At 57.5% G+C, this 21088-nt stretch overlaps 1 long non-coding RNA gene across 4 annotated transcripts; it reads left to right on the top strand.

The window, feature by feature from the left end:
* The first annotated feature begins 13125 nt into the window (after positions 1–13125).
* On the top strand, positions 13126–20526 carry LOC124240575 (uncharacterized). Of its 4 annotated transcripts, none has more exons than XR_006888942.1 (4): positions 13126–13516; positions 15121–15294; positions 17040–17375; positions 18531–20526. It is a non-coding gene; the product is annotated as an uncharacterized LOC124240575 (long non-coding RNA). The 4 variants fall into 4 exon arrangements; XR_006888941.1 differs by having other exon boundaries at positions 17040–17906; XR_006888940.1 differs by having other exon boundaries at positions 17040–17970.
* The last annotated feature ends 562 nt before the right edge of the window (positions 20527–21088 follow it).

Genomic DNA, 21088 nt, shown 5'->3' with positions numbered 1-21088 from the left:
CTACACTCCGTCCGATAGGGCACACTTCAATGGGTACAGCCCTCAGCCCTGCATCCTGGCCTGGCTGGCCTTCTTGGTCACCTTCCTGGGGGCTGGGGCACAGCTAATGAGCCAGCATCTTTCAGTGCACCCCAGGGCTGCCAGGCTGGGCTTCCAGTATCTTGGGGGCTTCCTGAGCCCTCACAATGTCTTCCCAGTGTGACTTTGTCCCGTGCCCTGAACGGCACCGAGGAGTCTGGGAATGAGCAAGTCTGGTGAGAGTCCTGATTGAACCTCCAGCCTCGGACGCGCTGGACTCCCTGTTCGCTCGGAATGTGAGCTCTTGTTTATAACGGACAGCGCTGGCATTTGCTCGTAAGGTCTTTATGAGGCCAGGCCTGGAAATCACGTGGAGGGAGCAGGGCTTCAGCGGCCCCCTGGGCGGGGCTGCAGAGCTTTCCCAAGCTGAGCTGGCTGACATCCAAGACTGCATGGACTTCCTAGCAGCTCGTAGAGAGGGAAATCTTCCTGATTTATAAGAAAACGGGATGCTTTCTGTGAGAGCCTTTCGGGACTGGCAAGCAGGACCCTGGCACACCTTGAGAGCACTGAGTCCGCATTGATCCCATGTGACATTTGACTAAAGGTTTTGTAAACTTCTGCCTCAGAAAGGCTGCGGACTCTGGCTCTTATCAGAGCTCGCGAGAAGAGAAATACTCTGCACGAAGGACGAATGGGTACCTTGCAGGTCACATCCCAGGAAACCTGCTCCGGGGAGGAGATTCCTGGATGCCCGTGGGACTAATGCTGTAGAAGGGGCGGAGGGCAGTAGGGTTGGCCAAAGCAGGGCATGGAGACTCAGTGCAAACCCCTGAGGCTACCGCCAGCCCTGCCAGGCACGAGGAGCAGGCTGCTGCGAGGGGGCTGCCCCTGGAGAGGGCTCAGCTGAGACGCCCTATAGGCAGCTCTCCGAGCAGTGGGGATGTAGGGCTCTCACGCGTGAGGGCTCTGCGAGAGGCACTGCCGAGCCCGTCACGCGGTGGAGGAGCACCAGGCTGCAGGTTGACTCCGGTGCGTATGCTTCAGGTGACACCTCCGCCTGCGCCTCCTGGGCACTCACCTACAGACTCGTAGGCTCCCTCTCTCCAGCGGAAGTGTACTGGCCGTGTGACTGTTCTGGAGACGCCTGCTCCTGAGAGCAGCCTGCAGTCAACGGGAGCTGGGCATTGGCGGGTAAATCCTGACTCCTGCACAGACCATCCCAAGGCAGTGTCTACACACCCTCCAGAGCTCCCAGCAGGACGAGCTCCAGCTACCCGAAGTGTGACTTGCTGGACAAGACGCCCGTCACTGGCTTCCTCCCGCCTTGCCTCCCCAGCATGTCCCCTCCCGTGGCTCCGGGTTCCCCGTGTGCAGACAGTCCACATTGGGTGCCTGCCTCCGAGTCGGCTTCTGGAGATGAGAGACACCCTCTGCCTGGGTCTGATGAAGCAGGACCCTGAGGACGGTGAACAGTGCCTCTACTCCTGAGTGAAGCCCCCTGGGGAGGGCATGGTGGAGGGTCTCCCTGACCCCAGCCCCCTCCTCCCCTCCAGACGCTCAGCAACACCCAGGCCTGTCTTGCCCTCTGCGTAGTGAGGCCTGGAGAGCTCACCTGACTCAGAGGCAGAGCTGATTGCCTGGATGAAGCCCCAGGCCCCCACCTGACGCAGGGGAGGCTGTTTTAGAAGGTCTCTCTTCTACACCCAGGCAGGTTCCAAGTCCTCTTAGCAGCATGACCTGCTGATTTCTCTCATTTTTCTGCCCTCTTTGTTTCTGCTGTGGACGCATGAGTTTTTTTTTTTTAAATCTCCAGGACAGAATTAAATGCTGTTATATCCAATCTTCTGGATCCTACACTCTGCTTATCAAGGTAAGTGGACATCGCAGTTGTCTTCCTGTTTGTCTCTTCCACCATTTCCAGGAGGAAGAAGTGGATTGAATCATAAGTTAAAATAGACCAGCAGCAAAATAATAACAATATAATCTATCTATCTATCCATCTACTCTTCCATCTATCTGTCTATCTCTGCGTATATGTGTGAGGAAATGTGCAAGTATTCGCCCAGCCCACACTGAGTGAAGATAGGACCTAAAGTCAGCAGAAAGTCAACAACGGGTTTGAAATCCAGGAGCAAAGCTTCCTTTGAACGCATACTGAAGATCACAAGACACAGCACAGGGCGTTTCTGAGCAAAACCTGGGAACAATATTCACAACTGGAGCGAATCGCACCCCACAGAGAAAGCCAGGCCACGGAGCCGCTTACCAAGGCAGCAACAGGCTTTCCAGCCAGTGTTTCTCCAAAAGCTGTAAAATATCCAAACCCCACAACTGCCAGTTGAGAAGCCCTCCTGCCCCGCCTTCGCTTCCCGTTAAAGCTGTGCCCTCTGCCGTTGCCATCCGATGCTTGGCTTGTTCTGAATAGAATGAAGTCGGTAAATTTACACACGCCCAGGGGGGTAGCTCTCCCTTTCGCATCTCAGCCCAGAATAGAAATTTTCCCTTTGTTACCATTTATTGTGGGAGGGAGGCAAGTGGGGGAAGTGGCTGAGGTCGAATTTCAGATGGTACCACGTTGAAAATGGGTACAACTTGCATTAGTCACGGCTCCCCAGAGACACAACCACCAGGATGGACGTGCAGGAATACGTAAGAGGAGAACTGTGTTAGGGATTGGCTCACGCAGCTACGGAGGCTGAAGTGCCACATCTGCCGCCTGCAAGCTGGGGACCCAGGAGAGCCCGTGGAATAATTCAGTCTGAGTCCAAAGGCCTGAGGACCAGGAGCTCCGATGTCGGGGGCAGGAGAAGGTGGACGTCCTAGCTCGCAGGAGAGAGAGCAAAGTCTCCCTCCTCGGCCCTTTTGGTCCATTCAGACCCTCAGTGGGTTGGATGAGGCCCACCCACTTAGGTGAGGACGGGTCTCTTTATCAGCCCACTGAATGAGGTGCTACTCTCTTCTGAAACGCCCTCACAGACACACCCAGAAATACTCTTTTCCAGCTCTCTGGGCAACGTTTAGCCCAGTCAGGTGGACACATACAATTAACCATCACACAACCTCTGCGGAAAAGCAAGCTGAGTGGGGGCCGTCTTGGGTCGGTTCTGTACGGACAAGCAGGGTACCAGAGCCCTCTGCAGGAGTGGGAGGAGCAGAGCTGGTCTGGGCTGGCTGGGGAGAGGCAATCCAAGTGGCCCTGTGCAGGCCACCAAGGACACGGCCCTCTCAGAGTGTGAGTCTCACCTAGACATCCAGTATACCTGCTGTTTTGGGGTAGGACGCCCCATAAACTGCAGGTGGCTCCTGCCAGACTGAGAGTGGCCGTGTCTGGCCACGGGGTCTCAGCTGTGCTTCTCCTCTGTGGCCAGCCTGGAGGAGCCAGACCAACAGCAGCCAGGCCAGCAGACCTCCTGGAGGTGGGAGGGATCTAGTCCTGGTGGGCAGTGTTTTTTAAAAAATCACCATCAGGAAGGTTCTGGGACTTTGATCAGTGCCAAGCATTTTAGGGTCCAGGCCATGGCTTGCATCCCTCCACAGCACCATTGGAGGCCCTGACCACGTGTGCCCAGGGGAGTTCCGAAAGCTGGTCACAGCTCAGTTGCTAATATTGGCCCACCTGCATTCTCTGCCGGGTGGCAATGTAGAGGGTGACAGCTAACCCCGGACAAATTAACCAGTTGCCGTCAATGTACAGGCTAGGCTGTGTGCGACCCATGCTCTGCACAGACTGTTCTCCCAGTGGCTGTGTCGCCGTACTGAAATGCGCTCGAGCTGCCCAAAGGTGAGCTGTGCCCCGCTGGGGGCACGGCGAGGGGGGCGACTCAGATTTTCTTTGATCCAACTCGCCAGGTTGGAGAAAGCCAACGCGCCTCCCTGTCCTCCTGTGGGCTTCCTTGAAAATCAACAACCGATGAATCTCTGATGACCACAGACAGCAAGCGACACAAATTTTAGACCAGGAATGAAAGAAATACAAACAACAGGATGCTGATGGATTCGCTCTCCCTCCCCTCCGGTCCTGGCCCTCTCTCATTGCTTTGTGAAACCCCAACACCGCACTGGAGCTTCAAAACTCCTGCCGGATCGCGTGGAAGTGGCTTGACTTCTTCTGTCAGCTTTTCGAGAGTGGAACCGCCATGGCCTTTCTCTCCTCCCGCAGATGTTTGACAAAGTCCTCCCTGTGCTAGGGGGGGAGGGCCCAGCCCTGCCCTGGAGATCCCACCTTCTCCAGGAGGCTGAGGAGGGCTCCTGGCTCCTTGGGGAGAGACCTCCTCTGGCACACAGCCTGTGGGGCTCCAGAAACCAGTGGGCTTCTCTCTGAGCTGCAGGCTGTCTCCTGCCAGCCAGCTGTCTGACTGCTAGTTTTCCACTGGTTAGCTCCCTTCATCTAAGTAAATCCCTGAGCTAGAATTTTTTAATCCCCGGGTTGTACCAGATACTATTCATTTAAGGTGTAGACTGAAATAAAGAGTCTGGGCAAAGGTTAATTAAAGGAGTTTATTCCATAATCAAGGTGAGGAACTCAAGTCCCGGGAAACAGTCCGACAGTGTATTCTGAGGAACCGCTCCGAGGTCTGCAGGTCTGACACAGTTTACATACCTTCAACAAAGCAGTGTCTGTGCCTCTGGTAGTCAGCTACTTCAACGGTAACGAGACCTTTCTGGTTATCCGTCAGACAAGGCTTGTGATGTGGTGTTATCCATGTGCGGAGGGAGGCAGGGACCAGGGTCATGGCTTTCCCCCAATCTCTGAGAAACGCGGCTGGGAACGTGAGAGCGAGGGGCTGGCTATCTCTGTCGCTGATTCGTCCTGCTGGTGTCTGCCGCCATGAGGTGAGGGCTGCAAGGTCACTTAGACACAGGCTGAAGGTAGCCTGCATGCCGCTTCACAGCACAGCAGGGATTTCTGTACTGACTTCAAGCCTGTGCGGCCCGCTCGCTAGGTTCTCCTGTTTGTCAGGGGCAGGGGGCCAAGTTACAATCGCAAAGGGTATGAGGGCCTTTCCCCAACACCTAAGAATACAGTAAAAATACTTTCTCGAGTCCTCGAGTCCTAAGGAACATGGAGAGGTCGGCTCTGCACCTGCAGACACGTGTCCTCTCTCCCTTCCGGCTCTGTTGAAGCTGGGGCTGACCCTGTGCTGTGAGTGGACAGGGCTGTCAGGGGCTGGTCCTGGCTCTCCCCACATGGCGGGGGGATCTCCACGAGCCAGCTTTGGGCTTCCTTCCTTTCCTGTGTCCGTTGGGCCCCGGGCTGCCGGGGGCTGTGATGGGTGGCTGTGAGGGCCCTTGGTGAGGTGAGGCAGATGTCTGTGCTCCGCAGATCTTCAGTTGCAAGGAGGGGCCTGGGAAGCTGCGGCGTTTCTCCTGCAGAGCACCCCGTGGTGTGATCTCGAGCTGCCAGCAGTGGGGCTATCGAAACATGGTCCTGACCACAGGGTCTGTCATGCTGTGCCAGGAGGACCAGGGGGAAACCAGGAGCTCCTCTAGGGATTCCCAAGGCAGCCATGGCCATGACCATCCTCTGACGCGGAGTCGTGAGTCAGCCCATCCTCTCACAGATTAGCACAGGACCCTCAGCCGGGGCTGCCCCTCCGCAGGAAGCCCCCCTCCCCGTGAACCGGCGGACCTGGACTCATGCTGCCCTTGGCCCTGTCGCTGCCTGTCATCTCTCAGCTGCCGCAGTAGAGTTGAGCTAGATTGAGACTGTTCCTCCCCCAAGCTAGAAGCCTCGGGGGGCAGGGAGCATGACTCAGCTCCCAGGCCAGTTTAAAAGTCAGCTCCTGTGTTTCAAGCCTGGTCAGTGCAATGCCTTTTGGGGGCAAGTGGCCTCCAGTTCTCCATGCTCCCCACCCCTCCCTGTTGTAGGCCTGGGCTTCGTGCGTTTGCTGTAGGCACCAAAGGCGTGCGGAGGTGTCACCCTCTAAACCTCAACTGGCACCAGGGTCGTGACTTCAAGCCCATCAGGAACCACAGCCTACAGGCGGCTGGGCACCCGGGCGGCTTCTGGGGGACGGGGACAAGAGGCCAGGTCTGCATGGAGATCTGCAGGCAGGTGTGGCTTCCCTTTGTGCCTCTCCATTCCGTGGCCTGTGCTTTGCTGTCTGAGCTCTGATTCCAACAATGAAACCGCAGGTGACTCACGGAAACCTCTGAGGGCGGCGGGGACTGCCAGAGAACACGAGGAGCCTCGAGCCGAGAGCTGGTCCCCGGGCGCTGCCTGGTAGACACCCGCCCCCTGCTCTGTCCCCTCCTTGCCCCACCCCCCTTGGTCCCTGGGCCACTTCCTGAGGGTCTTCCTGTCTTGGTTCAAATCTCACCTTCTCAGTGACACCGGTTCCTGGGAGGCCTGCGCCTGTCCCCAGCCCTCTGCTCCCCTTTCCTCACGGCCTGTCACTGTCTGCCTTCCAGACTTGCTTCTTCTCAGTGATTTCTGATTATGGCTGGCTCCCCTTTCACTAGAACACAGACTCCTGGGGGCCGGATCGTGTCTTGTCCAGAACATGCCACCGGCTGAGCAAAGCGCAGGTTGGGGTAAATGTCTGTCAGAGTGAATCTAGTGCAAGTTGAGCTGTGGGAGCCTGGCCTCGCCTCCCCAGTGTCCCATCCTCATGGTGAGGAGCTGAGGCCCCCAGGGCCCACCCACGTGCTGGAGACCATGTGGCGGCCCTGGCAGAGTTGGAGCCCGTGGCCTGGGGTCCACCCAAGGACTTTCCGATGGTTCACCATCCCAACCACGACCTCTCCCTTGGCGTCGTCCTCCTGGCATTCCCCTTCAGACCACGCAGATGCCTGCGGACAGTGCTCTGGGCACTGAATGAATGGGCCAGCGGGTGGGTGTGGAAGTCTCTGACCACCACCCCGTGCAGCACGGACGGGACACAGTGCACAGATTCTGGAGCCAGGCCCCCAGCACCCTGCCTGGCCTGGGGCAAGCTGTGCCACATGTCCGTGCCTCAGTTTCCCCATCTGCACACTGGGGATCGTAAGAGCAGTGCTTACCTCCTAGGGTTACTGTGCCGATTAAAGAGGAAAATGTGGGGACAGTACTTAGGACGGTGCTGGCCCTGTCGGGGGAGGGACTCTATAAATGCTCCTTTTTCACCAGTAACAGCAGGAAGTGCTCCTGGTGCAGGGCTCAACATATGGGTAGAAGGAAGGAGCGAGGTGGGGACGTCCTGGGAGGGATCTCAGGCACCTTCCGGGAGCACCTTCCGGGAGCACCTTCCGGGAGCTCCATTGAGCAGGAAGCCTCCAGCTATCTTGGCTTTCTTTCTGGAGCCTCGGCCGCCCTTTCTCTGTCTTCTCCTAGCTCCGCAGAAGCTCTTGGCTCTTTCTGCAGCAGCGTGTCCCCTGAAGGCATGTCGTGTCCACCCCCCCACCCCCGCTCCTCCCCGCCAACTTCCTCTGCAGCCCTGTCTACTGGGCTGCTGCTAACTGGCCAGGTCCTGCTCTGCCCGGTGGCCCAGGGGGCTGCCCCTTCCCTCCACATCCGGGCCAGGCCTTGAGGAATGGGGGAGGATGGCTGTGATGTGCACCTGCACCCCTGACCTGCCCCCGGGACCAGGGACCAGGAGGGTGAACCCTGTGGGCAGAGGAGGCGGATTTCAGAAGAAACTGTAGGGGAAGTGGCTACAGGGGCACTCGCTCCACCGGCTCTCCCTCCAGCAGTGCTTGGCCCAGCACACTCCTGGCCCCTCTCCAGCGCTGTAACGCTGGCCATCGCCTCCCACTCCACCTAGGCGCGTCCTGCCCACGGCTGCGCGGAAGCGGGTCTCGCTCCCGCCAGCCTTGTGCTCGCAAGTGCAGGCTCCTCTCCTTCCCCGGGGAGCCGGCTTTCCAAGCAGCTCTGGCGCCAGCAGCTGGAGTCTTTTTTTAGGGAGGAGCGGGTAGCTCTGCATTTGTACTGAATGTTCTGAGTCCTGGCCTCTGCAGGGTGCACTAGTGGGAACCACCTAACGGGAAAGGGAATTGCCCCTGAGCCTCAGGCTGGCTGACATTCCAGTGGGCTGCCTGACGCGCTTTCTCCAGGGTTCCATGGAAAGAGCAGCTGCTGGTCTGGGTCCCTGCCCCTCAGTCACTTTCCCGTCCGGGCTCCCCTGCCTTCCTGATCCTGTCCTGGCTCTGAAGGAGGGATGAGCCCCAGGTTGCACCTGTCCCTGCTTCTCCCCCTGCTCAACAGAAGCTGCAGACCCCTCCTCCCCCAGGAACCTCAGAGCAAAGGCCCAGGAGATACCAGTCTCCACGCTCTCTGGGGAGGGGCCTGGGTCTCCAGGACACATGGCTAAGATGCTCTCCAGTCTACCCTCCTTGCACCTGAGGACCCACTGGTTGGCCTTTGCGGGTTGGCAGCTCCCCAGGGCCCCTTGCTCTGATCATCGCAGCCTGTGGGTAATGGGGAGCATCAGACTTCCACCTCTCCAAGCTACTGTCCAGAGTGGGGGCAGCCGGAAAATCACCTTCGGGGAGGAGCAGAGCTCCATCGGCACCATCCATCCCGAGGGCCAGAGCTCTCGCCCACAGCCCCTGTGGTTAACTTCCCCTCTCTCCTTTCTGTGCCCTCTGCACCCCTCCAGAGCAGAGGTCCTTGTGGCTGGTGTGGGAGGGAAAGGTTGAAGGAGGGACCGCGGGCACAGGGCAGGCATGGGCAGGGCCTGGGGTGCCTTTGCTTGGCTGGCTGGGGGTGGCCTTAGCACAGACTTGTTCCTGGTGGCTCTGCACATCGTCACCACCCTGAGCTCCCGGGAGGGGCCCCAGAAACGATAGCGCCCACATGGTCAGCTGCCTTCCTAGAAGGTGTGGGATCTGCAGTCCTGATGGCCATGATCTCCCTTCTGCTTCTGCTCTTCAGACTCAGCTGCTCTCTGCGCAAGGCGCTGGCCGGACCTGCTGTCGGTGGCTGGATTTCTGGCCCTCTCCCTAGCAGTGTTGGTAGGGTTCCCTTTGCCAGGATGAATGGGGATAGAGCCACAAGTGGACCCTAACTTTAGATCCCAGAGGAGGGCGTATCTACAGGGCATTAAGGAGAAGGTGTGACTGGCCACCAGGGTTCCAGCCTCTCTCCTAGGGACCTGCCCCCAATGGATTCAAGTGCAGGGCTGAAGCCTTCCCTCTGGGGGGGGGGGGTCCCACCCCCATGGCTCCTGGCCCAGAGCAGGAACCTGTCTGTCTCTTCCGGCCCAGGGACAGCACAGGGGGCCACCACCCCCCGTCAGTCAACAGGCTTAGGTGCTGGAACAAGTAGTGAAAGGAAGTAGATGCCTGTCAGGGGGGCCCGAGGCTGGCGGGATTGCATCTAGAAGAGAGTGGAAACCAGTCTTTCTCCAGGTGTCCCAGTTCAATCTATGTTTACCTGCACAAGCGGCCCTCCCTCCCAGACGTGCCTTGGGGTGGGGATCAGAGATGGAGGCCTCCTGTGCACTTTCATGATCTTCATGAGTTGCCCCTGCCTCTTATGGCCCAGTGCCCAGAATTTCCAAAAGCCTGGTGGAATGGGGGAGATAGAGAGAGAGAGAGGACGCTGTTGGCAGCAGCCTTGCTATCTTTCAAGACCCCAGAAAGTCTTCCATGGAGCTCCTACAGCCAGCATGACCCTGTCTTATGGTGGGGCTGGAGTGGGGTCCTGGCCACCCCATGCCTGGAATCCTGGGTCTTGTTCCACCTGCCCCTGGAGGCCTGTGCTCAGAGACCTATCCTCAGGCGGTCTCACCAGCAGGGGAAGTCCCGGGTCTGAGAGGACAGAGGGCAGGCGTCCAAGTCACAGGACAGAAAGGCAGGACCCCAGCACTGTTGGCACAGCCACTGTCATTCATACCTGCCCCACCCAGCCCCGGGCCTGTGCTCTCCAGCAGGCTCTGCGTATCAGTCTTCCTTTGAATGCATCCAGCATTTGCCTCAGGCCTTTGACCGTGAGGAGAGGCTGGACTGACTGTGTGATGGTTCTGGGAGAGGAAAGAGGTCAGGAGCTGCAGGCCGGGCCAGCGCCTATCATCCGTAATGCCGATTTGCAGACTGACCTCGTTTCCTGTTACTCTGGTTGGGGCCTCGTGCTCGGTGAGGCTGACATCCAGGGCTCACTGAGAGAGCTGTACCAGGAACAAGTACCCCTGGGGAGGGGGAGCACTTTCTGGCAGAATGCTGGAGGTGGGGTGGTCTGGAGCCAGACCCCTCTGTCCAAGCGTGGACCCCTCCCCGTCCTGGCCGAGCCAGGCAGTGTCGCCTGTCCAAGCTGCTTCTCCTCTTTAAGGTTTCTGTGAGCCTCAGGAGCAGGATTGGGTGCTAGGCCCTGGGGCAGACCGTGTCTTCCAAAAGGGGTCACACGAGCCTCCACCTGGCCCACACGCTCTTCTTACAGTGCTGCTTTCAGCTCCAACCCTGAGAGAGGGTCCCTGTTCCCTCCCCCAGAACCCACCTCCCCAGCAGACTGTGCAGGGTTCATGCTATGAGGCCCTGAGGTCACCGCAGGTCACGGAGGCCAGGCCTGGCCGCTCTCTCCCTCTTTGGGTTTGCTGGCTCTGGGGGAGGCCAGTTGACATGCTGTGAGGACATTCAGGCAGCCGAGGAGTAGCCAACAGCAGCACCAACTTGCCAGCCATTGTCCTCGGACTGACGCTCATGGGACCTGGAGCCAGAGATGCCCAGGTGAGCTGGGCCCCAGTTATTGCCCCACAGAAACCCAGAGCGATAGCGCGAAATTGCTGTTGTCTTCAGTCACTGTGTTTTGGGGCGTTTTGTTACTCAGCCACGGCACCCGGAACAGGTCCCCAGAAGTAAAAGTAGGCCATTGTTGCATCATTGCATCCCAGACTGCAGGCAGAGGGAGACCTCTGAGTGCAATGAGGCTTCTTCCAGGAACCCGGGCCATCTTCTTCACTCTATGAATAAAATATCTGTTGCACCCATTGACCATGTTAGTATTGATTTCTAATGTTCTTGGCTGTGGCTATCTCAGCTCTGATAAAACTGAAGGTGAACCAGAGACCCACCACATGGCACACGCTCCCTGTGGGCCCCCACGGCACCTCACCACGCTCAGGACCTAGGGGTTCCGGGCTGCTCGTTAATTTTCTTCTTTTGCAACCAGAAAGCACTGAAATGCGAAGAAAGGGGCTGCTGCCCTGCAAGTCTGCCTGGACATCTGGAAACTAATTTTAAATATTTATATGTGGTCTGCAGGAGGCCACACACTGGCCACAGGAGCTTCAGTTACTCAGTGACCCATAGAGATAGAAAAGCTGTTTTCTGTGGAGAAAGCAGTTCATATTCCTGCTTGAAACTTTGCTCTGTTCTGCTTAAACGTGTTCGAAAAAACTTTGTACTCGTGAAAAAGAAAGTAGTCAGAAAGAGTCTAAGTGGCTACGGGGAAGGACGCCATGGGATTTGGAGTCCTAACAAGACGTAGCACTGGCTACGGCCGTCCAGCTGTGCACGTTTCTCATCAGACCTGCTCAGAGCAGGTCGCAGCTTGCAGCAACGGCCAGTGGAAAGTGACTCCCATGTCCTGGTTGGGGCCAGCTGGACTACTGCGACACGGACAGTGTGTATGCTCACCTGTCCCCCTCTCCCTGGGGGCACCAGCTCCCACCACAGGCAGGGGAGGCCTTGGGATCGTGTTCTGCGGTCTGGTCCCTGAATCCTCTGCATCTCCATTCACGGTCCCTTGTTTGCTGGCCCCCTGTGAGGGGCCTGGTGGCAACAGGGCCACCGGAGAGGAAAAGCCTGGGTTCCGAATGACTGTGTGGAGCAGACACCCTCCCCGACCTGCGTTGGACTGGGGCCGGCGGAGGGGAACAACACTGATCCTGGTAAGTCACAGGCACAGCCAGGTGCACACCTGTGAGCACCTGGAGGACAGGTACACTTCTGCGTTTCCCGTCTTTGCAGAGTCCAGCTGGTGACGTTGCGGAGTGAGTGGGAGAGAAGGATGCCTTTCCCCCAGCAACATGGGGTTGAGTTTCCTGTCGTTTGTTTCCACAAGACGAAGGAGGGAAAGGGGCTGAGATCAAATGCTCCGGATGGAAAAGCTGAGAGTGCCAAGCTCTTTGCGTCTTCTCCCTCGTGTAGACAAAAAGCACACTTAGGAGCTGAGGCGGGTCAGCTTTCTGTGCAGGCCGGATGGCCTGGCATGTGTTCACCCTCCTTTTGACTTGCGCAATGTGTCCTGGCCGGGCAGCCTCCCTGAACAGGTAGGCGTAATTGTTTTCATCCGTAACCACAACTGGCAGAAGAGAATGAGGGAGAGGAAGCTCTGTATAACCCCAGTCCTTTCTATGGCTGTGTCTTGGAGAAATCTGATTGTCTGGAACTGCAGACAGTAATCAAGGCCCCGCAGGAGGACCAAGGTCAGAAGGGGTTTCCACGTGAGCATTAACCTTGCACACTTGAAGTGAAGACAGGCAGGTTCTGGAATATTTTGTGTACGTGCTCACATACTCACCCATAGAGGTACTAAGGTCTCCCTCCTCCCTGTCATTCTGGGTCCTGTGACCCCTCAGGGACACAAGCCTGTTCAGATTCAGATGGCCCCGAGCACCACGGGAGTCAACCTGCACATCAGAGTTCACACTCACCGACAGCAGCCATCACTGCATTTTAATCAGAAAACAACTGGAAGAGAAACGTGCAAATGCTGTAAACTGGCTGAAATCTGTTTTTAGAAGCTGGTATGTTTGGAGTTAAAACACAGCTATTAGATTTCCGGCACCGTAAGTGATTGCTTCGTGCATCTTCTGGTGAGAAGGGAAGTTTTCAGTGGAGACCTGGAGGGGCTGGAGCATTTCCACCTTCTGCTTCATTGCAGCCCCGGCGTGTGCTGTGGTCAGCGCATTGGCACCTGTCCACACTCACACGGATTCTACTGGACTTTGAGGCTAGAAATGCCCAACTTTCTGGAGTAGTTTAGGAAGTTCTTTGAAAAATGGGGCTACAGAGCACTGCAGCCAGAATCCGACAGCTGGCATGTGCCTTTGTTTTGAGCTGCAAGAATGATCTTGGGCAGGACCTTGCGTCTCTGCAGCGTTCGGGGCGTGACTTAGGTCTTTATTGCGCAGACCCTGTGCCGTGAACCTTGGGTCTGGCCAGGGCGGGGCGGTACCCCGGCCACATTTTAGTGCTGCGGGCTGGGGACATAGGTTTGGATGGGGCTCCCAGGAGTTAAGGTTTTCTTCCCATCTTTGACGTGCTGTGGGATGGTGGATTCCATGTTACGATCCTGTTGGCTGACTCCTCCCGTGGGAGACAAATTCCTCTGAGCTGTGGCGCGTTCCCGAGGATGACTGGGCTGTGGAGAAATGCTTCGTTCTCTTCAGCAGACAGACTTGTTTTTCTCAAGCGTCGGGGGCGGGGTAGCACGGCAATGACGTCGCTTTGCTCCGACTCTCCCTCCTTCCTCCCTGAGACTGAGGAGTCATGAAACCTCGGTTAAACTGCGTGAAAACCCAAACATCCCAGCCTGGGCCGGGATGACCAGGAGCAGCGGGAGCAGCAGGATGACCAGGTTGGGCAGCTCGTGGATAGTGATTTCAGGACCCTAACTTCTTTGAGACTCTTCCAAGGGGGAGGCGGGGTCTCTGTCCCCTCCCTCGATCCCGGGTGGGTCTGTGACCACTCACCCCATAGCCTAGTGATGTGGAAGGGAAGGAGGTGACCTCAGAGGCCTGGCAGCTCTGCCAGGTCCTTCTGGGACGGCTGCTCTGGGGATGCTCCCTCCCAGACCATGTGGAGAGGCCGTGTGCGAGCATTTCTGGTCTTACTGCTCCCATGGTCCCCAGCCTTGGAGTCATCGCACCCCAGGCTCCAGCCTCAGAGGGCTCCAGCCCCCTGCCGTCTGGGTGAGCCCTGCTCGGGGCGCAGACCCTGGGAAGCAGAGCCAGCGTCCTTGCTGTGCCCCGTGCCTGGATTCTGACCCATCGTGCCTGGGAGCCTGGCTGATGTTTTAAGTTGGGGTGTCCAGGACCCAGATGGGCATCCCTTCTTAATGGATGTGAGAGCCGAGGTAAGAGGGACAACAGCAAAAACGTCAGTGGCCCTTCCCAGGTCACACCCTCCTCCAGGCTCGTCACAGCTGCAACAACAGCCTGAGGCCAGAGACGGGAGCCCTGGTGCCTCGCGGTCAGCGGCTCTTGGTGGCTCTTGGTGGCCACCACCTCCTTGGTTGAAACCTCGTCCTGCTGGGAGGGCTGAGGTTCTGTTGTCGGAGGCCTGAGGATCGGGGCGGTTCTTAGAGGAGAGAAGGAAGAGACCACCCAGAGAGGGATGAGCAGGGAGGAATGACGCCGCCCCCATGAGGCCCAGCTGGTGTCCTCTGGCCAATGTCCTGGACATCCCTGTATTTGCCTGCTTCCATGCGTGTTTGCGGAAGTGCAGCCAGGCCACACTCAGCCTGACCGTGTGGGGAGGGCCCCGCGTGCGCCCTTTGCTCAGGACTTGTTAGGGGTGCCAGTGCGCACCCCCGCTGTTTCAGGCTGTGAAGTGAGGGGCGGCAGCAGACTGCTGCTCAGGCGTCTTCTGAGAGAAAGGGCAGCGCCCAGCACAGCTGTCTGTGCAAGCCTCGGGCTCTGATCTTCTTTTTAGACCAGTTTTAGGTTCACAGCAAAACTGAGGGGGAGGTACAGAGATTCCCATAATCCCCCTGCCCCACCCCCCATGCACAGCCTCCCCCTCTGTCAACATCCCCACCAGGGGGTATGTTTGTTACAATCGATGAACCTGCACACATCGTCTCATCTAAAGTCTGTAGTTCACACTTGGGCTCGCCCCTGGTGGAGAGCGTTCTGTGGATTTGGACAAATGTGTGATTACGTGCATCCACCATTACAGCATCTCAGAGTCGCTGCCCTGCAGGCCGCTGCGCCCTGCCTGCTCGTCCTCCCCTGCACTCTGCCTGCTCATCCTCCCCTGCATCTCCAGCAACCGCTGAGCCTGATCCTTGTGCTGTCGCCACCGTTTTGCCTTTTCCAGAATGTCACAGAGTTGGAATCGTGCAGTATAGCCTTTTCAGACTGGCTCTTCCACTTAGTGAGGTTTATGTAAGGTTCCTCCGTGTCTTTTCATGGCTCAGTAGCTCATTTCTTTTTATCTCTGACTAATATTACATCGTAGGATGAACCTCAGCTCATTTATCCATTCAGCTACCGAAGACGTATTGGTTGCTTCCAGATCTTGGCAATGATGAGAAAAGCTGCTGTGAGCATCCGTGTGCAAGAATTTGTGTGGACATGTTTCCAGCTCATTTGAATAAATACCAAGGAATGGAGTTGATTGCTGGAACACTTGGTAAGAGCATGTTTAGTTTTGTAGGAAACCATCAAACTGTCTTGCACAGTGGCTGGACCATTTTGCGTTCCCACCAGCCAGGAGTGAGAGTTTCTGTTGTCCGTATCCTCGCCAGTGTTTGGTGTTGTCAGTGTCCTGGATTTTGGCCGTCCTGGTAGGTGTGAGGTGACATCTCATTGTTGTTTTAATGTATCTGCTTTTATGGGGCTTGGTAACGTGGAGGGCAAGGCTGTCTGTTAGGAAGACACAGGCAGAACGTCCCCAAACTTGAGTAACCTGGAAGTGAGATGAGCTGTCGCTGGCAATGGGAGGAGGGAGAGCCAGGATGAACCACAGGCCGGGGCCAGGCAGGGCCAGGCAGGTGCCAAGAGCGGGATGGACTGCTGCCCATGGAGACGGGGCCAGGACCCGGGGCCTCGCTGGCTGAGACCCCCGGAGAGGAGTGCCAGCTTCCGTCCTTGGTCCCTCCTGGTCCATGCGGCGGGGCCCTCACCCTGCCCTTGGCTGTGCGGATGCTGGATTAGAACTCCTGCAAGGAGTGGAGTGAAGCTGGGGAGGGGGAGGGAGGGTTCTTAGGAGGGTCAGGAGTGGAGGTGCCCCCTTCCTTTGTGTCGTGGGACGCAGAGCCCGGACTCGCCCTTCGTGCAAACTCTCGACGCCCACGGAGCACATGAATATCCCCAGCTCCAGGGATCCTAAGCTGGGAGACTCGGTCCCCGAAGTCACTCTGAATTTAGCGTTGCTTCTCGAGGGGTCCCACGTGAGAAAACTGTGGCTCACACAGGGTTAGCAGTCCGGCTCCCTCTCAGCAACAGTGAGTCGCTGAACTTCCAGGAACAGCCATGGCCGTGCTGCCTGAGCTGTGGGTACAGGAGCCACCAAATCCGGGAGCTGCGGATGGCAGATCTGCTCTGTCCCCAATGCGCCCAGCACAGTGGATGCCTGGCCGTGTCATTCCTGTGTCCCTTGGTTCTGCCTCCAGGTTACGTGAGCCTCTCTTAGCTCTCCTTCTCTGCAGTCCGGGGTTGGGGGCCAGCTGGAGGGGACGAGGACTGGCAGGTGAGGCACCCACACTGTTCACCGTGGTTTCTGAAGGCCAAGGGTGAAAAGATTGTTATCATTTACTTCCTGGCCCAAACTCTGAGATACGAAGAAATGGCCAGGGAGAGCGTGTAGACGGGAAGATGAGGGACCCAGCGGGGAGCCCACTGTTTGCACTTGGAACACAGGAAGATGCTTTCTCAGGTTCTTCAGTGTGTGTGTCTAGGGGGGGGCCTCTGGAAACGGTTTATTTGGGAGCTGATGGCAGAAAGTCCTGCTCAGAAAGGGGAGTGGGGAGACAGGGAGGGAAAGGGGGAACATAACAGAGGACCGTGTACCAACTGAGCCCTGGGCCGCGTCAGCACCTGGGGCTCGGACGCTGCGGATGCCTCAGGCTGTCCCGGCCAGGGCCAGCACCCCCTTTCTCCTCCCTGCACGCCCTTGGCGGAGGCCACCACTGGAGGCTGTGGCTGAGGGTCGGAGGCCTGTGACAAGGCCAGGCACCCATGGTGGCCGCTCCAGGGCACTCAGGGCAGCTCGGCTTCATGCTCTGCTGTAGGACAGTCTGAGCTGAGGCCTCGCAAGGAACACACACACTCTGGACCGTGACGAGGACACAGGGTTTGCAGCAAGAAACATTCCTTTGAAAAGCGATCCCCCTCACGATGCGCGGCAGCGTCCCACGGGTCCTCCTGTTTCTGCAGGAGCAAGCCCAGCTGCCCCGATGACAGCCCAGCCCAGACCTGCGACGGAGTCACAGTGTGCCAGCTGTCGGCAGGGCCCACGCAGCCCCGCATGGCCTGGAGGCGGCCCTGGCTCTGGAGAAGGAGCTGCTCCCTCCGGACCCCTGCTCTCTCCCCTCAGCCCCCGCTGATCAGACCACAACTGCTACCGGCCTTGGGAACAGGCTGGGGGTGGGCATTCGGCCTGAGCCAGGCCATCTGAGAGTCATTCTTCCACCCTGGCTGGTGAACAAACCACTCTCCTGTCTCGGTCCTTGCCCTTCTCAGGACAGCGCAGTTTAAAGCGCTCTCTCGCAGGTGAGCACACGTGGCCTCACAGCCGCCCACACTGTGCTGCTGGAGCAGGCAGAATGTCACTGTCCCCATCTTAGAGACATGGAGATGGGCCCGGGAGGTGGCTGGACTTCCTCAGGTCACTGACCCCGTGTGGGACCGAGGCCTGGCATCAGATGGCGAGTGCTCGGCGTCTCCCCTTCCGCAGACCGCATGGCTGTTGCCGCCATCCTCCGCACCACCTCAGGGCACCCACGATCACGGCGGGTGATGGGGGCTCCCCTACTCGCTGTGCCAGGAAGGGCTGTGCAGACTGCCCGGGAGGGCCCAGATCAAGCAGTGCTCCTGCTGCTCCACGCACGTCTTCCAGAAAAAATAAAACCGTAGGAAACCCTGAGGCGAGCTAACAATTCTTGTGCCCATGTGCTTGCAGTGAAGGGCACTGAGGTCTGCCACTCACTCTGAAACGAGCGAGAGACGCTGGACAGACAGCTGGGTGGCGGGTGGATGCACTGAGAGGAGACGTGTGCAACTGTGGACGGAAGCTTCTAGGCGGTGGGTTCACTGGGCCATTCTGCCTGCTTTTCTCTGTATTGGCAATGTTCACAGAAAAACGTTGGTGAGTTCTTAGAGCCAGTAGCCCCTAGGATCTCCCACTCATTTCTTCATCCCCCGCTGATCACAGAATCAGGTTCCCGTGGTGGAGACCGGGCCACCTACCCAGGCTTGAAGCGCACACAGTGGGTGTTCCTGGAAGAGCAGCCTTGTCATGGAGCCCAGGCAGCCCCTTTTGGGGCAGTTAGCGGCCCTGGCTGGGCACTAACTCCCAGCAGCCTTCAGTCAGGAGATGAGCCCATGGGCCGACGCATCCCCACATGGCTGCAGGTGGCATGGCACTGCCCCATGCTGACAAACACTGGTTTACTCCTCATTTCACGTGAAGGAGGCCCAGAGAGGGCGATTCACCCCAGAGAGGGCACACAGCATGCAAGTGGCCACAGCCATCGAGAGGCCAGGCCCCTGAGCCCTTGGCTGGGGCTCTTTGATTATTCTCTTGCTCCTCATAAGGTTACTAAAGGGTAAACAAGACAGTCATTTGGGGCATTGTAGCAATTATTTGCAATGGGTACCATTTAACACACCAAAAACCACTGTTAACGCTCTATCTCCCCCACACAGGTCACGGCGCCATCGGGAGTTGTGCTCAGAGCCATTTTTCTAGGAGCAGTGACAGGTTTTGCTGACTCAGGTGCAATGGAGCAACATCTGACAGGGCTAGCCAGCTGCACAGATACAGCCTGTGGTGCTGGAAAGGCTCTTCTTTGTCTGAAGTCCCTGATCTAAGCAATTATTCAACCTGAGACTGATCGCTTCCTGCTTGAGTTCACACTGAACTCTGCTGACCCAGTTTCACCAATCCTGAGTAGCCCTGTCCATACCTCGTTCACTGGGTGTGCAAGGCTGCTGTGCACCCGGTGGCTGCTGCAGATGTGCACTTGCTTCTGCATTCCAGCCTGTGCTCTCTGCCAGGCTCCAGCTGCCCTCCCTCTCAGGGCAGGCCCCAGCCTTGCCTCACCCGAGGGAGACCTCCCTGCTGCCCACTGAAAGAGCTTTCTTTCTTCTCTGGGGCTCTCTCGCCTCCTTTTTGTTCGGGCTTTTATTTTAAGTGTGTGGTGAGCTCCCCAGACCGTGGAGATCAAAGCAGGAGGCCTGTGTCTTTGTTCTGATAATGTATGTACATGAGCAAGTTGGGTGAGGAGCCGTGGGGCTCAGCATTCCTGTCACAGACACAGCAGTGCTGTGCTGAGGCTGATGACCACCGTGGACACCCCTGTTCCCCAAGTTACTGCCTCAGTTTACCCGAGGCAATTTGATTTGGAGCATTTTAATTTGGCTCTGGGTTTACTTATTTAGAAGGACCACAGACAGGTTTGCTGCTGTCTCTGGTTGAAAGTGGCAGATTAATCGTGTGTCTTTCTTGATTTCCTCTGAATCATCACAAAATCACAGTGAATGGATGCAGAAAGGTATAAATCCAGAGGGATGTGGACAACAGCAGACCAGACTTGACAACAGAATTTTGGAAAATGGGTAGTATGTGGCTTGGCAGAATGGATCAGCTGAGAACTATGGGCCAGCGAGTGTGCACACGTGTGCATGTGTGTGCGCGTATGTGTGCGTGTGTGTGGTGGGTAAGGGGATCATAAAAAGGAAATTTAAGGTTGTTGCAGGTCCTGTTGGTGCACAACCAACCCTTACTGACAGGCACAGAACAGCATCCTCTGGGATTCTGTGCCCAGGAACCCAGACAGGGCAGGGTGGGGCTGGCTTGTCGCTGCCCCTCTGCGTCTGGGCCTTAACTGGGGAGACCCAGGGTGTTGATCGGAGCTCCTCACAGGGGGCATGGGCTTCCACCCAGCACGGCGGCTGAGGTCTCAGAGGAGGGTTCCAGAGCCACCTGGCAGAGGCTGCTTGGCCTTCTGCGGCTCAGCCTCAGGAGCCCCACAGCCTGGCCTCTGCCATACTCTGTTGAGGAAGTGGTCATGAGCCCGCCCGGTTGAAGAGAAAGGTCCATAGATGCTCACCTCTCAAGGTGAGGGTACCGAGAACTTCGGAGCCACACCAAACCCCAGGGCACTTGGCGTCAGAGGTGCCACGTCGCTGAAGCGAGGGGGCCTACTCTTAGGAGGACTGACTCAGGGAGGCTCTGAGCCTGGAAACCCCAGCCAGAGCGAGGACGGAGAACTCAGACTGAAAACAGATGAATCAAGAAAAATCTGCTTTCTGGGCAGTCAGCCGTTCCCGCTTTCCCCTCAGCTGCATGCCGATTGTGCTGTGTGGGCTGAATGTAGGAGTTTTCTCCAGCGAGACTGACCAACCAGAGAAAAGACGGACAGGACCCACATCTGGGGGTCGTGCAGGGACACAGTCAGGCACCCACCTGATCAGCCGACAGGCAGACAAGCAGATGACAAGCCCCACTCACCCACACTGAGCTTCCAGCCAGCCAACCGGGGCCTTAAGTATGGGCAGGATGTGCCCAGACCCCTGGGCATCGGGGCCTCTGTCGGGCATGACAGACACAAACGACAACGGACAGAAGGGGCTCAGGGAGAGGGGGACGGTGCAGAAAAGAAGGACACATCCACGGAACAGTAATGCGATGGAGAAGGGGGCATTCGGAAAAAGTGAAAGAGCTCTAAGAAGTTAACATTATGTTGAAGAAGAAAAAAAGTCCAATTGAATTGGGGAAAATAGCGTAGAGGAAATCTCGCAGGAAGTGGGAGAGAAAGACGAAGGCGGGCACAGAGGGAGATAAAGCGTTAACGGAGGCGGTACAAGGTCTGACCAGCAGGAGCTACAGAGGAGGAAAGAGGCGAGGACGTCGTCAGAAACATTCACCAAAACAGGAGACAGGACAGGAGATTCTAGGCTGAAGGAGCCACCAAGGGCTTAGCACAGCGGTGACAAAAAGACCCCATCCATGCATGCTGCTGTGAAACTCGGGACATCAGGGAAAGAGAAGAAGCTAGAAGCTTCTAGAGAGAGAGAAAAAAACAGGTCACGGGCGAGGCTTTACGATGAGCCAGATACCAGCCCCCTCCTCTGCAGCACGGGGAGTGGGCCTGGCGGAGCGATGCTCCCGCCCCGGGAGGGAAGGACCTGCCTCCTAGCACCCTACGACCAGCCGAACGCTCGGCAGGTGCCAAGCACGAGTGGCGGATCTGCTCCAGGAA

This window comes from Equus quagga, chromosome 6 (genome assembly GCF_021613505.1).
Source record: "Equus quagga isolate Etosha38 chromosome 6, UCLA_HA_Equagga_1.0, whole genome shotgun sequence".
NCBI lineage: Eukaryota > Metazoa > Chordata > Mammalia > Perissodactyla > Equidae > Equus > Equus quagga.
Note: the sequence above shows the minus strand (reverse complement) of the source record. Positions and strands in the feature narration are given on the sequence as shown.